General features: G+C 41.9%; 2 pseudogenes across 2 annotated transcripts in view; both read right to left on the minus strand.

The window, feature by feature from the left end:
* Positions 1-5,229: 5,229 nt before the first annotated feature.
* Positions 5,230-5,987, minus strand: LOC309868772 (rab15 effector protein pseudogene; annotated as a pseudogene). Its single transcript has one exon. The product of its transcript is annotated as a rab15 effector protein pseudogene (transcript).
* A 6,397-nt stretch (positions 5,988-12,384) lies between these two features.
* Positions 12,385-16,049, minus strand: part of LOC309870256 (liprin-beta-1-like) — a 48,758-nt pseudogene continuing 45,093 nt past the window's right edge. Inside the window, exons 22-23 of the transcript in view lie at positions 12,651-12,773; positions 12,385-12,411 (exon numbers count right to left, since the gene is read on the minus strand). The product of the transcript in view is annotated as a liprin-beta-1-like (transcript). The remainder of the gene's footprint in view (positions 12,412-12,650; positions 12,774-16,049) is intronic.

Here is a 16,049-nt window from a genome sequence, read left to right on the forward strand (position 1 = left end):
AGTCTTGAGCTGGTGCAAGTGATATACTCTAAGAACCAGACAGTATCTGAGAGTAGTTAAAAGGATGGCCTCTAGCCAAACTACTTCTGTTTAAAACTTGACTTCATTTTTTCTTGGCTGGGTTGATCCTAATCAAGTAAATATAGCGAAAGCTCTGGGTGAACTGTTAGCCTACAGTGAGCGCCCTGTGTGCATAGGCTGTGACTGTTATTAATGATTTCGATAGCTCCTTTGTAGATCAGGTTAGAATTACAAAAAGACCTCATCAAGACCTCAAAAATAATGGTCATTCTTTCGTTTTTTAAGGATTTTTTAAAAAGTTTATTTGACAGAGCGCAAGAGGGAGCATGAGCAAAGGGAGCATGAGCAGGGGGAGCAGGAGAAGCAGGCTCCCTGCTGAGCAGGGAGCCCCAAGCGGGGCTGGAGGCTCAATCCCAAAACCCTGGGATCATGATCTGAGGGAAAGACAGACACTTAATGACTGAGCCACGCAGGCGCCCCAATAATGGTCATTTTTATTTTTATTTATTTTTTTTTAAAGATGTTATTTATTTCTTTGACGGAGAGATCACAAGTAGGCAGAGAGGCAGGCAGAGAGAGAGAGAGGAGGAAGCAGGCTCCCCACGGAGCAGAGAACCCGATGCGGGACTCGATCCCAGGACCCTGAGATCATGACCTGAGCCGAAGGCAGCGGCTTAACCCACTGAGCCACCCAGGCGCCCCTAATGGTCATTTTTAAAATGAGATTTTTTTTTTTCTGCCCTCCTCTATTTCAATAAAAAGTTGTAGATTTGTGTGTCTGTAAAGGAGGTGAGTTCAAGGTCTTCCTGCCTCGAGGCATCTTGGATTGAAACCTATTTTGACAACCCTAGGATGGATTAATGTACAACCATTAAAAAATTATCCTCTATTGTTTTTAATAGGTACTATAATATTTAACCAAAGTACAAAATTACAGTAACAGGAATAACTGGGAACCAACACGACTGACTCTTGGTAAGCATACCAAGTAGAGCAGGGGGGTGCAGGTGTCCCAGAGTAGTGTGTGTGCAAGCATTCCTTGTGCTATGGACATCAATCAGTATTGTTGGGGGGTGGGGGAGGGTAATTGGCAGATAGGGACAAGTATTGGTGATAATCACCATTCTCATCTTTCCTGGCCTTTTACCATCCCATAACTGTTCCAAAGCAGAAGTACAGTGTGTTAAATGGACTAGTTTCCTAGGGCTGCCCTAAGAAAGTACCACAAATTGAGTGACTTAAAATAACATTTATTCTCTCACCAGTTCTAGATGCGAAAAACCCCAAATCCAGGTGTTAGCAGGAGAAATTAATAAAAGGAAATATCATTTAAAATGAAGTCTAGAGGCCAGATGAGGGAGCTCTCACATCCTACCACTAGCCAGCAAGTACAGACCCCACCAGGAACAGAGAGTACCTTGCAGGTCTTGCCAGTGGATACCAGTTTACTAAGCCCCGCAGGAAACAGCCCAGTCAGGAAGAGACTGTCAGGATTAGCTAAGGAAAAGGCAACATGCCTCAACAAACTCCCAGTTTACTCTCTAGGACTTTTCATCCATAACAGCCCCTCCCAACTCCCTTCTTTGTAACAAAGCAGTCATCTCATTTGTTCTCCATACATGCCAATGGTTTTGCTGTAGCATTCATGTCCTAAACTGCAAGTCTCTGCTAATCCCTAGTAAACTCATTTTTGCTGGTAAAATAATTGACAGTTTTAAGATTAACAGTTCCTTCTGGAAGTTCTGAGAATCTGTTTATGCCTCTCTGCTCCCTTCTGATGGTTTGCAGTAGCTTGTAGATATATGGCTCCAATCCCTGCTTCTGTCTTCACATGGTGAGCTACCGTCTCCTCTGTTTTTAAGATTAAAAGTACAGCCTTTTGGTCAGATGGGTATGGGGTTTGAATCCAGGCTCTGTTTTTTTGTGTTCTGGAGAAAATCTAACATCTCTGAGCTTCAGTTTCGTGGAAAATGGAACCTTAAGATCTTCCTCAGAGCTGTTGTGATTTAAGTAGTTATGTTGCAGAAGGCAGAGTATAAATGGTGGTCATGGGGCCTCTGGGTGGCTCAGTGGGTTAAGCCTCTGCCTTTGGCTCAGGTCATGATCCCAGGGCCCTGGGATTGAGTCCCGCATCTGGCTCTCTGCTCAGCACGGAGCCTGCTTCCCTCTCTCTCTGCCTGCTCATGGTCAATACAGCTGTGATTTTTGTACTCTCCAGTTTGTATGTTCTAGGACAGTGAATTAATTACAAGACCTATACCATACAAATTTAGGGACAAAAGAATTATGAATCTTTACAGAATTACTTTATATTCAGGGATCTCTCGGTTTCTGAGCAGGAAGTTGAGACTCCTGTCCTCACCCTGCCCTCCTGTGTTTTCTTTTTGTCTTACTATCTCCCTAAGACGTTAGTAGACAGACATGACCAGAGTTAGAGGACCTAGAAAAATACTTACTGTTTTCCCAGACATCAAGTACAGTAAGGTTCCTTCTGAATTAAAAGAACTCATTTGCAATCCTGTCAGCAGGCAATAATATGTTTCATGCAGTGTAAACAGTAACACATGTACCTAGGGGTCACTAAGAATTACATAATTTTTCAGTTGGAAGAATTCTTAAAAGTGCAGTTGCTCGCTTAGGATAAAAACTTTTTGTTCAGCTTTCTTACCAAATTATGGCCCTGCAAATTATAGCCAATGCTGCGTGGAATAATTTTAAATATTAAGGATTTTTATAATGGGGTTTTATTATATCTAAAACCCAGATTAATCCAGTGACTTTCTGTCAGAGAGCTACTTTTAGTTAAAACTTCTTCAAAACGTCTTAGTTAATAGCAAAATTCTTAATTCTTAATTATGCAAATTTCTTAAGCAAATTCTTAATTAAGCAGAATTGTTAATTAAGCAATATTCTTAATGTTAACTCTCCAGCAAACTGGAGAGAGTGGGTATGGAGAGAGGGTGAGACTCCCGAAGGCTTAACTTTCTGTATTTCCATACTTTTTTACAGCAGAATGCAGATTTTTAAAAAATACAATATTTTTTAAATCAGCAAAACCTTCACATTTTTATTTTCATGAAAAAAAGAAGACATGGTACGTCTTTGATTTATATCTTCCAGTTGTTTAGAACATGGATATTTACAATTTGTACTAGAGTTCCCAAAATTATTGTTAGCTTATAATTTAGTATGGAAAAATGTTATCACAAGCATCATCTCCTTCAAATTAATTGAACTCATCCCCATACCCTAACCACCTTCTTGATAGTTTCCTTGACACAGCATTGCTACAGATAGGGTCCACATATGCCAAGGAAACATTGAGTGTCAGGGTAGCTTCCAGGCTCATTCAAAGTGTGTGCCTTTATTTCTTCCCTTGCATCCTTAATATTTAAGATGTTTGGAAATACAGCATTAATTGTGGTAGATTTCATCCCTACATCCAATCATCAGCAAACGCTGTATGCTTTACCTTCAACTCTTTTAACAGCTTCCCAGCTGCTCCCATGGGCTCGGATTTCACTCTTTCCTCCTTACAGCCTAGTCGCCACCCAGTAATCAAGTGAGGTGTTGTTTTTTGTTTTAAAGATTTTATTTATTTATCTGAGAGAGAGAGAGTGAGAGAGCATGAGAGGGGAAGGGGTCAGAGGGAGAAGCAGACTCCCCGCATAGCTAGGAGCCCAATGCGGGACTCCACCCGGGGACTCGGGATCATGACTTGAGCCGAAGGCAGTGGCTTAACCAGCTGAGCCACCCAGGTGCCTAAGAGAAATTTTTTTTGAAGAGTAAGTCTGATCAATCTGATCAAGGCATGTCTGTCTGTCCCTTTATCACTCACAATAAAATTGGGTCCTCACAAGGGTGATTTGCTTGTTTCATTTGCTGGGTACTTCAATTTCAACTCCTATCACTCTCTCCCGGGCTCCCTGGACTCCATTCACACCAGCCGCCTCTGCTTTGCTTTACACACATTGACTCTGCTCCCATTTCAGGCTCTGCCTTTACAGTACTCTAAGCCTAGAACATTCTTTCCCAGATCTCTCTGTACTAATGCTCTCCCTTTTCATTCAGATCTCTGGTCAATTATCCCTTCTCAGAGGTCTTCCTTAACCTAAACCCCATATATAGTAGTACCCCCTTCACTCACTATCCCTTTATCCGTGTTTTCACATAACACTAGATATATTTTTAAGATGCATTTTATATAATCATATATTTGTCAATTGTCAGTCTTCCATCATTAAAAGAGAAATCGCCAAGAGTAGGGACTTTGTTCTTACTACTGGATTGGAAGGGTGTAGGACAACACCTGACATAAAACTAGGCATTTACCAATCATGTGAATGAATCTTTCATTTACATTCCTAAGCACTTTTTGCTTCACTTAGTTTTCCTCTCTTTTACTACTCTTACAATTCCACCCAGGCTTTTAAGCAAAGATGCTTTTTATAAGTGGATACATGTTAATCATCATTACGAGGGATTGCTATAGGGGTCACTGTTTATTTATTTTAAATGTTTTATTTGACAGGGCGGGTGAGAGAGCACAAGCAGACAGAGTAGTAGAGGGAGAGGCAGAAGCGGGGAGCCTGATGTGGGTCTCAATTCCAGGACCCTGAGATCATGACCTGAGTTGATGGCAGATGCTTAATCATCTGAGCCACCCAGGCACCTCAGGGGTCACTGTGTTTAACGCCTAGGGAAAGTGGACACTTCAAGCAAGTCCCAAAGTGAATCCTACCAAGAGTCTCTGTGCGCAGAAAAAGCAGCTGGGGAGGAGATGGGATCAAGGGCAGAGCTCATAGGAAGAGAGGGAATGAGGTTTTGTTTAGGGGTCCTGAATCGGACTGGTGCTGTCAGTGTAATTAATCCCATTCTGTAGTCTCACGGACCAGCTTATCCCCCACCCTGCCACCTCCCACCCAAGCAGTAAAAATACATTTTACACTTTACAGTTCTAGACTTATTAAACAATTAAAGACTTTTTCTTAGCAAATCAAACTTCAAGGCTGACTTTCTTCTCTCCTCTCATTTTTATTATTGAATAAATTAATTTTCCCTGCAATATGAGCAGGGTTTTTTCCCCCCCTGTTGTCATGACATTATATGCTTTGATCCAGGTGATTATTTTCTTGCAATGGAGGGTGGGTAGAGAAAAAAAAAAAAAAAATCCCATGCTGGGATGATGCATGTGGATGAGCTCGCTGAAATACTTTTTCCTTTTTGCCTTACAGTCTCTTTGCCCACGTCCAGTTCAGAGGATGCTAATATAAACCTTGCCCACCTCTCTCAGCCCATCTTTCTTACTCAGACAGTTCCCCAGCAGCTTTCTGATGGGCACACACTCTTCCGTTTCCAGGACAAACTGTGCCACGGCCTTCCGTCCTGGCAACTGGCCCCGCACGGTCTCACTTTTGACACTGTCCAGGACTACTCCTCTGATGTCTTTGGGCTTACCTGGCACCCCAAAGATGATAAACAGACCCAGTCAGTCATCTCCTATCAAGTGACAGAATTCTTCAAGCTTATCAAATCGACTTCTCTTCCTGGAAGACCCCCCTGCCCTGGATTCTGGAGGGGACATGTCACAGGGCTGAGATGCCACAGGAGGGAGGGAAGACATCTGCAGAGTTTGCACTGCCAGCTGAAGCCTGATCTGTTTGTCAGCTCCCCAGAAAGTCCAAATCCAGTCTGCCCCGAACAGTACAGCTTGGTGCTTGGTCATCTTGGTGGTAGTGAGCCATTCATCCACTCCCTTGTCTTGGCAGAAAGTGATGAAGCGGATTAAGAAGATCTTGTTCAGAGTGTTGGAAGCTGGGCACAGATTGCTCAGAGGATCTTCGAATCCAAGATACTCCCTCACTTTCGGAGCTGCATGGACTATAGCCTCGCTGACAACCTCACAGATGCTGGAATCCTCTTTGCTGTCCTTCGGAGGCAACTGTTGCGATGAGTTTTGCCCCATATTTCCTCTTCACCTGATCAATACTGCTTCCGGAGATCGAACGTATGAAGCTCATGCAGAATGACTTCTTCGGAGAAGTTTTACGGTGTTTTACAGTGAAGTCATGTCTGGTAATGCAGTCCCAGTTTTCTGACTCAGCATTGACGTGGCGTAGCTGAGCACATAGACACACAGCTAAACAAACATGCCCGGTCTCTCTGTTTGCCAATGAGGTGTGTTGTATTCACACATTCCTGCTGGTTTATTAAGTTAGAGATGATTAACTCTCACCAAAACATCTGTTCTTCTCTAGCGATGTTCACTCCACTTCTAATATTGGGCAATCTCTTCCAAGATAGGTTTCCGCTTTTCAAATTTTACTTAAAGACAGTATTTAGTTCTTTAAAGGAATATACATCTCCTTCTAAAACAAACTTCTTCAACTTTGATGGCGAGTCATTTCCCTTTGCTTTTCTAATAACCCCTCTGCTAGGATTCCTTACGCCCCACCCAGTCCGGCTGCCTATTTCCTTTTGTACAGAAATTCCTCAGAGCCCTCAAATTTCTACCTGTCAATATATGCTATAACCCTCCCCCATGAAATTTATGGGAGTTTGCAAATGATAAAGCATCTGTGTCACTGTTCTAATAGGTCAGAAATAAAGCCTACTGGGTATTCTGCACAAAGGAAAATAAAGTCACAGAGCATAAAAACAGGAGACAATTATCAACTGACTTTATTTCTTTTCATATGTTAAAACCAGCAGTGCACAATGTTTTGTAAATAAAATATATCTCATCAAAAATAAATTTAACTTTATCACATATCATCAGTTATGGTACACTGCCCTGAATAAAGAATATTTGGCATCTCTAACAGTCTTCTGGCATATTTTTTTTAACCAGGTTTGAATAAGAAATTGTTTTTCAAATGGTGACATATGTTCACATTAAAAAAAATACTAGTATGTAAGAGTCCAATACAGTTACCAGACAAAGAATAGTAGAGAGTAAAGGATTATTAGCATCAGATCATTTTAGTCACGAATAAACAGTAATTTGCTGAAAAGCTTGGTAACCTGCTAAGAACTTGCAAGATCACACCACTGATATTCAAATAGAATTTATAAGCAAATCCATGGGCACATACTGAACTGCCTCTCCCCACACCAATTTGTGACGTGTCTTTACCATGTTGGCTATCGTGGGAAGTGTAGTAGTGAATAAAAAATAGGTTATTTTTTCGACTACCCCTAAAAATAATGATAAACACAGTAAATTTTTGCCACCGCTATTTCCTTTAGAAATAAATGTCATCTGGGCCCTGTGCTAAAAACATGAATTACGTTTTCTCATCAATATATAGCCATTCTAAAACTCATTGTGCAGCCTCAGCGTTACTGAACTCTGAGACGAAATGTTCAGATGCATATTCAGCTTAACATAACAAAATCCCATCCACTGATAGCCTGAGAAATATACAATTAATAACAGTAGGTAGATGGTTAGTATTTTCATGTCATGAGATACTCAGCAAGAAGTAAAATAAGCAGCTTAATACTGTGAAGGTTTATGTTTGGGTCTGATTTCTTCAGAAATTTCTACAAATTTGGGGGGGAACTTCTGAATTCATTTGAGTTAATAGTATTCAAATGTCCCTGGTGTTCTTCCTTTTGAGGCTAAAGGATCCAAGATGAAGGCTGAAACTTTCAACTCTTCAACAATTAACTGGGTGATGTGTCATCAGAGAAGGGGCATTTCATATACCCTAATTTAGTTGGGATGATCAATATTAACTCATTTTTAATATCATTAAAATTCAGCTTGGAGAAGGAGAGATCATCCCAACCTTTCGAGGACCACTTGGTATATGACTGTTTGGAGCACTGCATTTGCTTTTCATCATCTCCTGTATGTCACAAAATAAAAGTTCTATTTTCTATGTACTAAATATATACACGTATTTAGAAAAATATATAAAATAGGACAAGAGGTGGCAAGTGGAGGTGGCCGCTGGCATTTAGCAGGCACGTGGAACACTTGAGGAAATTCCACATACGGATTTTGAAAGCATGTGATGTCCTATGCTGACAGCTACAGTGTTGTCACACTGACGTGACGAGATCATCCACGCACTGCTTCCTGATCCCCAAATCCTGGGTACTGTTGAATGGGAACGTGAAACGCTACAGTAAAACACTCATATTAAATGCAACACTTTAAATATATCACAGATTTTTACATTAAATAGAGGACAGACCACTACACTCTCATTCACCAGTGTCTCATTTTTCATGGCGTCTTCGGAATAGGCACACGCTGTCCCCCGCAACCCAGGCCTCCGTGTCCATTTCCGAGAAGGTGGAATGATCAATTGTATATAATCTGTTGTTTGTTCTAGATTCTTTGAGTTGTTTGAAAAATCAGGTGGAGGAAAGCCAAGGGGCTCCTCGTGCTCGTCCAAGTGCTCAGATTAAACATTGGAGTCCTCGTCAGTGATGCTGGCACTGGGGAAACGGGCGGCAAAATCCCGAAACATGTCGTCCTCCTTTAACTTGCGCTGGAAAACAAGGGGATGGGGTCATGAAACAGGAAGCAGGAGCTCGGCACGACACACGCTCCGTTAAAACATGCAGTCCTTTGGGGTTATTTTAAATATCTTTTTAGAATAACATTTTTATTTTAAACTTCTTCTCATTTTTAAAGATTTTATTTTTAAGTAATCTCTACCCCCAACGTAGGGCTCGAAGTCACAACCCCATCAAGAATCGCACGCTCCACCAACGGAGCCAGCCAGGTGCCCCTGTAGAATAACATTTTAACTTCGTTTTACAGACTTACCGTTAGATTGTTGATGCCTTCGGTGAACACCCGTATCTGTCTCACTGTGTCTTCTGAATCCTCCATCTGTAAAGAACACACCCATCATGTGACCTACTCGGTTGCATCATTTCAAAGAAAGGACAGCAAAATGAGAAGTCGAAGAAGAAATAATGCAAGTGATATGAAACGGGCTGGGAGCAACAGAACACTTCTGGGGATACCTCCTTTCGTTACAGCAACCAGAGGCTAAGAATGAGCCAAAATGTCCCTTTACTGGCACCTCTAGCCTAATGCTCTGATATTGACAATGACATCAAAGGATTGGTGACTAGGGGGCAATACTCAAATCCAGGACTTTGCATTGAAAAAGACTACATGAGCTGTGTATTTCCACTTGACTTAATACACAGACTTCCATAACCCAGAGACAGTATAACATCAGTGAACAGCCCAGCCTGGCAGCTTGGAAGCCCAGGTCTTCAAGCTGCTCTTCTATCTCAGGTGAGTTACTCAGCCTCTCCGTGCCTCGGTTTCCTTCCCCCTACACTGAGGATGACAAGGCTCTGTCAGTGAAAGCTGACATACGTTAACTGCTGAGGATAGTGCCTGGGACATAGCAAGCAACTGGGAAGCTATTGACTATTATTTTCTTATTATATTTTCAGATATTAGAGAAAAAACTGATTAGTAGACACAGTGCATCAAGTTTCCATTTAGTGTTTCATGGCTGGAGGAACTTGAAAGAAAACAGGCATGTCCTATTGCCTTTACCTGCTCCAACCAGTCCAAATCATCTTCGTCATACAGACGCGTGTCCAATCCAGGTTTAAATCCCTTCTTAGAGGTACTTCCTGATGGATGTCCCAGTTCCATAGGACAAATATATTTTTCCCTATCTTCCTGTCTCTTCCTTCTCAGTTTCCAAAAATTGCCGAAGGTAAGTTTCCTTGGCTTTAAAAGAAAAGCAAACATCCAGGGATTTAATAAAACTCATATGGCAGAGAATTGAGAATATGCATGATTCAAATATTCACTCCATTTACAGAGAAAAGCAATTGGATGATTAAATTGGTGTGACAAAAATAAAAGCACCCTGTGTGTGTATGATTGATGTGCCCAAATATAATAAATGATCCAGATTATGAATCTCAGAAGATTAAGCTTGTTCTACTTATTCACCCCAATTAGCTGCGCAGTCACGGTGATACGCAAAAAAATGCCAAGAGCCTTAGTTTTTGATTAAACGGGACTTAATGCAATGATATTTCTCAGGGATGAATCCCGTTTTGCAAGGTTTTCCCATCTCAGATCAGGAAAAGAGAATGGTCCTGTGTTTTCTTTTCAGGGGAAGCTAGGATTATCCTGTATGCCCGCTATGCTTCCATAACAGAACTGAGGTTGCTAAAGGAACCCTCGCTTGTTTGGAGAGAGAATTTCTAATGATACTTGGAAGAGAAACTCCATCTGAGTCACTGCATAGTCCCTGAGACTATCAGTTCAGCAGACGGTGATCAGGCTGATGGTGAGAATTTAAATAGAACAGAGTCTTTGAGAAGTTTCAAATCTGGCAGATCTCTTAAGAGAGAAAGGGAGCTAATGAGAAAGTGTCAGGCAGGTAGAGGAGGTAAAAGAGAGAGAGAGAGAAATATCTATATTTCTATATATAAAGAAATTAGTACAAATTTGCAGAAGAGCTGATAAACTCCATCTCCACATTAAGTTGGTTGAGATAACAGACTCATAAGAGTTCACAGAGAAATGATTAAAAAGAAGAAAATGTAATCTGAATTTGGTATGACCCATGAATCTGGGTATACCCAGAAACAGCCATTCTCTGTTGGTCTACCTTGAGTCATTTCTTAAGTATCTTTTTCTAACTTGCAAGATTGGTTCATTGCAAGCCAGACAAGTTGAATCTGTGTGAGAAATCTTCCTCTTCTGCTGGATTTATCCATAGAACAACTGCAATCAATGTTTGAGCCCAAGTCATGGACTCTGCATTGGCAATACATTGACTGCATCCCAACGTCATCCTCTTCATCACTGTTAACTCTAATAGAATAAATGTGAGCAAAGGTTCCCCCAGAAAGACACTTGCAAAAATGCATTTTCTTAATTACTCTTAAAGATGCACAGACCATTAACCCATCCACAAGACTCAGGAAACTCCAGAAAATGGGACAGTCAGGTCAAAACCAAGCCCCAGCTTTAGTTTTTGCTTTAACCAGTTATTAGAAGACAGAAGCCTAAACCAACCTTCACTTTGGCCTTGGCTGTCAGGAGTACATAATCTGGTAACTCCATGGCATCACGCTTTTGGTGCTGGGCCTCGGCCCCGATCAGAAGGTTGAAATGAGTAGCCAAATGTCTTCGCAAGAGGGTCTTACTTGGTGGGATGTTCAATAGCTGAGCCATTGTTTCTACATTAAAACGAGGTTCTAGAACCTATAAAAAAAAAAGTCATTTAAGGCACTGTGTATCATGCATGTCTGCCCTGCGCTTTGTAATTGGCAAAGTTCCTTCATTTAGTCATCACCAATGATCCCGCAAAAGCCCAGAGAGACCGAGCATGGACTTTGATTTTCAAGCTATAGATCTTTATTTTGCCTAAGCCAGTGAGAAGTAGAGCCGTTCCCAACATCCATGCATTCCAAAGTTAGGGCTTGTAGCTCCCCAAAGTGGAGCCTTTGGAAGGCGACTCCTTATATCACTGTGCAGAAATAGAATCTGGATGTGGCAGGTGTTTCACGCCTTTGGTGCTGCGCCTCACATGAGAACCAGTGGCCAGATGGTCACATAAGATAAGAGACAATGGATTGAAATCTGATCTAACCCTACATGATACAAATACATGATGGGGAAAAATACTCGGAAAGTAAAGACTCCCTAGAAATGGTTACAGGAGGGCTCAGTTTGATGGTGCTAGGATTATGACAAGCAAACTGATAATGTCCTAACTCATTTGACTGATGGAAACAAAATGAGAAGTCAGTTTTTCAATTAAAAGAGAGTTTTACCATGAGCCCACCATGGACACCACTGCCTCTGAGATTGGGGGCATATTCTGCCAAGTCCACGGAGCGCAGCCACTCCATCACCCGGTGATTGGTCCACTGCTGAACTTCGGACGGGGTGACGCTGTTCTGTGAGAACAAACAACCACCAGGAGCTTCAGTCATGAGAGACTGTGGGCTCTGAGAAACACACAGAGGGTTTTGGAGGGGAGGGGGGTAGGGGGTTGGGTGAGCCTGGTGGTGGGTATTAAGGAGGGCACGTATTGCATGGAACACTGGGTGTGGTGCATAAACAATGAAATCTGGAACATTTTATTTTTTATGAAAAAAGTAAAATAAAAGGAGCGTTAGTCCATTGACTGTGGGATCCCAAACACTCAAACTGCACCTTCTACAAAGTCTGCCTTCTAGAGCACAATTCCCTCGACATCCCACTAAGTATTTACAGAAAAGGTGAAAAGGGGTCTGCTAATCTCAGTTTTGTTTTGAGGCATCCGTGCCAGTGTTCCAAGCTTTTTTCACAAACTCATGAAGCAGTGCTTTAGGAAAACAAGTCTCTAGAGTGATATTTAACTCTGTGGCTTAAGGAGGCAAGAAAATAAGAGACACCTGAGAAAAGGAGGGAGGGAAATTAAAACACAATCTTTGTGGTTACACAGGTAGACCCATCACAATGGGGGGGATATAGGAAAATAAAGCCCGAGAAGGTAATGAGGCTGGACTTGAGGCTCTGAGGATGGCAGAAGCCTTCCCTGCCGGCCCATGAAGACTCGTGTGTCTGTTTTGCCCGCACAGCTGTCCCGTGCATGGAGAGCGCATGCAGCGGGAATCTCAACCTCAGGTGCTACCTCGTCAGACGGCCGCCTCCCCAAACAGTTCGGTTCAAAGTTATTGATCCTCAGGACCTGGATAGCCCTTTTGATACTGAGATGATGTAGCACACTCACGACCTTCAAAGACAGTAAGTCATCCTGAAAAAAAAACAAAACAAAACAACAACAAAAAGAGGAGTTCACTGAGCTGGCCTAGAGCAGGAGGACCTTCTCAGGGAAATTTCAGAAAACAAGTAAAACTAGGAAACCCCTCTACCAACAGGCCTCGAGCGCTTGTATTTTCAAACCCTTTATTTGGTAACAGAACACTTTTTTTCCTGTTCCCAACAAAATCCTCTCCAGGACCCCAAATTAAAAACAACCACCAAAAAATTAGTGTTGTATCAACAGAAGCCAAGTTTCACCTGTTTCTCTTCCGGACACTTTGAAACAGGATCGTGAGACCCCACAGCTCTGTAGAGCACAGTTGGAAAGGAATTGGCTGGGTTACACTTTGATTTGGTGTGATAAAGCAAAGAGTTAAGAGCCCATGATGTTCAGTGAGGACAGCAGAACTAGGTTTGCTGAACTAAGGCACATCACCATTTGGGAGAAAATCAGAAAAGTATCTCTGTTATAGTATTCCCCAAGCCTCAAGGAATCTCTAGTTCTTGATTATTATGCTCTATCCAGCAGAGTCTGTGATCGATGAGAAGGTTTTGGTGAGAGTTAAAGAGAAAGGAGACATGAAGAAGTTATTAGTAGCAACATGTATCACCATCAGTTCCTTCCAGGTGTAACTTTCCTGTCTGTGGTTATTGGGAACATTTCAAACATACCAAACACACCAAAACAAATTATTTCAGAAGGTGATGTGGAGGGCAGTGTCAAGATAAGCACCAGTCTATTTCCAAACACACCCAGAAAATAAAACAAGAAAAATATCCATTTTAGACACACCTTACTGATAAACACATTTGTTGGTGGTGGGGGGGGGGTGAAAATCTATTATAGAAATAGTTTTTAAATAAAAATATTGGACAATCAGCTTAAATTCTTAAAGCTACTCAGCAAAATTATTTCCTGAATTTTTTTTGGATCAATTTCTTTAAGGCACTTCCTTATGGTAAGTTAGAAGGCATTCAACACATTTTAATCTAAGATTGAGACACCCATTCAAAACATTTCCACGTGGGTCAGTTTCAACTAATTCAAGTTTTTCAGATTTAAAAAAATCTAAATACGTGATTACAATGTAAATACAATGCAAATTATTTTAGCTTGAGACATTTTTTTTAGAGGACTGTTTTAAATCAAAACAGATACTATTTTTAGATTTTTTAACAAATCTTTTGTTTTTTTAAAGATTTTTATTTATTTATTTGTCAGAGCAAGATCGCAAGTAGGCAGAGAGGCAGGCAGAGAGAGAGAGGAGGAAGCAGGCTCCCTGCTAAGCAGAGCCCGATGCCAGACTCAATCCCAGGACCCTGAGATCATGACCTGAGCCGAAGGCAGGGGCTTAGCCCACTGAGCCACCCAGGTGCCGCCGCCTTCTTCTTCTTTTTTTTTTTTTTAAGATTTTATTTATTTATTTGACAGAGAGAGAGAGATCATAAGTGGGAGAGAGGCAGGCATAGAGAGAGAGGGAGAAGCAGGCTCCCTGCTAAACAGAGAGCCTGATGCAGGGCTCGATCCCAGGATCCTGAGATCATGACCTGAGCCGAAGGCAGGGGCTTAACCCACTGAGCCACCCAGGTGCCCCTAAAAAAATCTTTTAGGTAATTTTAATTTACCAAAGAGTTGCCAAAGAAGAGATAATAGTTCCATATATCCTTCACTCAGCTTTCCCTAATGGTTAACACCTTCTATAACCATAATGTAGTCATCAAAACTGAGGAATTAACATAAACAAAAAAATGGTAATTAAAACTACAGACTTTACTCAGATTTCACCAGCTTTTCCACTAGGTCCTTTCTCTATTCCAGGATCCAGCCCAGGATATCATGTTCAAATAGGTATTTTTGTGACTCAGAACTTTTGAGGTCTAATTGTCTAAGATGATTTACTCTTTTATAGTCACAAAATTTATGTGCACTTTTCTTGTGGTTTTAAGCCTGAATCTACTCACGTTCGTGCAGAAGCATACCTACCTAGACAAGCAGGCAAGTATTTACTGAATTTGTTGCAGGCTGAGCTATTAAGAGGAGGAATCTGGAAACATCTTGGGTTCAAACACCCTGTGACTTCTGACTACTTTCTGGCTGTGGAAACTTGGTTGAGCTACCCCATTTCTCAAGTTTCTCATTCCCTCACCTAAACACTGGGGGATAACAAGAATGTCACCTCAAGGCTTGCTGAAACTGGAGTATTCATAGGAGTACGGAGCTTGGAAGAGTGTCTGGCACACAGTATACATGCAATGTGCCACGCGCTCGTGTTATTACAAGCAGGTGCCCACCAAGGTACGGACTTTGGTTCAATGACAGAGAAGAAAATGAATCCCATGAAAGGAACCCCACAATTCTGACATTGAAAAATAAGCTGTTTGAAATTTTCAACAACTTTTTTTTAAAAAACGATTTATTTATTTGACAGACAGAGATCACAAGTAGGCAGGGAGGCAGGCAGAGAGAGAGAGGAGGAAGCAGGCTCCCTGCTGAGCAGAGAGCCCGATGCGGGGCTCAATCCCAGGACCCTGAGATCATGGTCTGAGCTGAAGGCGGAGGCTTAACGCACTGAGCCACCCAGATGCCCCAAATTTTCAACAAACTTAAAGAAGATACTTCTCGGGGTTGGTTCCAGAGCGTAGCTCACAAAAGGCCTTTTAAAGAAAAGAATCTAAAGCAGCAGTGCACTAACAGGACTGCGGAATCTAGAACAAGTTCTCCTGGAAACCGTCTCTTCCACTGTTGTAAAGTCCTTCTACCTCTTAGATGGAAGGATAAAAATACGGAACAGTAATGCAGGAATCAGAGAGTCCACCTCAGTCTACTTCTTGCCTCTGCGATTACTCCCCTAGTGGAACGGGGCTAAAGAGAGAAAGGAGGCAGGTTTTGGGTAACATTCTCCAAAGCAGAAGGGAGGAGAGGAGACGGGTCTCTAGATGTCAGGTCAAAAGGGTGGTCTCTTCTGAGCAGTCACTGCATATAGGAATGTGTAACTCAGAAACCCCCAGGGCTTCGACACTCTACACTCTATTTTTTAAACATCGTTAGGAGAGGGGCGCCTTGGTGGCTCAGTCAGTTAAGTGGCTGCCTTCGGCTCAGGTCATGATCCCAGAGTCCCGGGACCAAACCTCACATCAGGCTCCCTTCTAAGTGAAAGTCTCCTCCTCTCTCTGACCCTCTCCGGGCTCGTGCTCTATCTCACCCTCTCTCTCAAATAAATGAATAAAATCTAAAATAAAATAAAACAAAGCATCTTCATAACATATA

This window comes from Mustela nivalis, assembly GCF_964662115.1.
Source record: "Mustela nivalis genome assembly, chromosome: 7".
Lineage (NCBI taxonomy): Eukaryota > Metazoa > Chordata > Mammalia > Carnivora > Mustelidae > Mustela > Mustela nivalis.